This window comes from Penaeus monodon, chromosome 30 (genome assembly GCF_015228065.2).
Source record: "Penaeus monodon isolate SGIC_2016 chromosome 30, NSTDA_Pmon_1, whole genome shotgun sequence".
NCBI lineage: Eukaryota > Metazoa > Arthropoda > Malacostraca > Decapoda > Penaeidae > Penaeus > Penaeus monodon.
This window is the reverse complement of record NC_051415.1, coordinates 12,496,380-12,496,966: the sequence shown is the minus strand read 5'-3', so window position 1 is coordinate 12,496,966 and position 587 is coordinate 12,496,380.

The window sequence follows — 587 nt, the reverse complement described above, 5'->3', positions numbered from 1 at the left end:
CCATTTCTGGCGAAAGGCGGTGCCCTGCCTTTCCCTTGGCTTAAACAGACCGGCAACGGAGGCGCACGTTCTAGAAAGGCACGAGCGAACTCAGAAATTCACAACAACGATATATCATCATTGATATTACTGTTACCAATACTGCTGTATAAATGATATTGATACTATTCATCAATATTAATTATTTTCAGTACGATGTAAAGGTTTGCGTCTTAGAAATATTACAATAAATGTAACGTAACATCACCAGTAATGAGTATGGTAGTAAAAACGATTATTATGACAATAACAACATAGTTTCCAGGCAGCATGATTTATGGAAGGGACTTATCCGGACGTATCTCCGAACCTCCTCATCCAGCGCCTGTCACCTTAATGATGGTAATCATTTATGCATGATCTCCATGTATTTCTCATTAGTCGGAAAGGGAGATCACTTTGTCATTCACCGCACGTTCGTATATCGTGAGTATCTCTGTTCTTTTCATAATGAACAATAATCTAAAGCTACTTACCATTGGTCTGAGTCGTTGTTCGTATTATGTGTAGGAACCATTCTGTTGCAAATAACTAGTGCAGCAATGTTT